At 37.6% G+C, this 1,222-nt stretch overlaps 1 pseudogene; it reads left to right on the forward strand.

The window, feature by feature from the left end:
* Window positions 1-686: 686 nt before the first annotated feature.
* The window catches only part of LOC111814876, a 2,693-nt pseudogene continuing 2,157 nt past the window's right edge, over window positions 687-1,222 (forward strand).

Below are 1,222 nucleotides of genomic sequence, written 5' to 3' on the forward strand. Positions count from 1 at the left end.
TTAAATGTGATAATGATCTGTACATAAAGCTAAGAAGTTACAGGGATCAACAGCATGAAGTTTAAAAAAATATTAAAGGAAACCACTAAAGAAAACAATAGGGGTGGTGAATGGGAGGTCCATGTGGAGAACATTTTGTAGTACATTAATATCAAAGGCATTTTATGACTGTGACACAAATGAACATGGAACTGTGAAGAAACATAAAAATACTCATTGTTAGGAATGCAGGAGGGACAATCATGTTCTTCCAGGTAATCTAGAGGTTGGGGCAGGAAATACCAACTCTAGTAGCATATTGAAAATGTATAAATTTATTTATTTATGTATTTAAATCTACTATTTCTTTTTATTCGGTACAATGTCTGACTATGCAGCTTGGGCTCATAGTGATCCTCCCGTCTCAGCCTCCCCAGTGCTGAGAGTATAAGCATGAACTATGATATCCCGGACATCAGGATATGTAGTACTCAGGACTGAACCCAGGTTTTTGCCCTCGCCAGGCAGGTATTTAGACTGCTGAACTATCTCCCCAGCCCCGCAAAGTTGTAAATTTAGTCCCACAAAAGTAAATGAGTTTGAAGGAACAGAAAGCTCATATGTAAAGCATAGCCAAAGAGTATTTCCCAGAGACCAAGAAGGACTAAGGTTTTTAAGACTGGTAAATGTGCAATGTGCAATGTGCAATGTGGGCTATAAACCACCAGGAAGCAGTCCCGGGCAACCGGCAGCAGCAGGCACGCGTCTGCACGTGGTAATGTGCGTGCAAAATTTAACTGTAGACTGCTTCCTGGGAGACAGACAGTCTGTCTTCTGCACTCAAGTTTTAGAGCAATTTTAGAATAAGTGCAGCAGAATTTAAGAAATCAACCGAAGACCTGAACAAGACTGTTCGTAACTGTCTTTGTCATACAGAAGGAAAGTAGACAATGTAAGGCAATGCTAGTAACAGGGAACACCAAACTTTATTTTGTTTATTATTTATTAATTCATTTATTTTTGCAGAACTGGAGATTGAACTCAGGCTTTTGTGCTTGCTAGGCATGCGCTTATTCTACTGAGCCATCTCCCTGGCCCAAACTTTAATTTATTGATTTTTTGTCACTTTTATATATTAATTTTGTGTCTTTAATATATTCATTTAATGTAATGTATACACTAACATTCATTACACATGACAACATAAATAAAGCTTAAACGAAATGAAAATAAAGCATCATAT

The sequence above is a fragment of the Octodon degus genome, unplaced genomic scaffold (assembly GCF_000260255.1).
Source record: "Octodon degus isolate 3935 unplaced genomic scaffold, OctDeg1.0 scaffold00858, whole genome shotgun sequence".
In the NCBI taxonomy this organism is placed as follows: Eukaryota; Metazoa; Chordata; class Mammalia; order Rodentia; family Octodontidae; genus Octodon; species Octodon degus.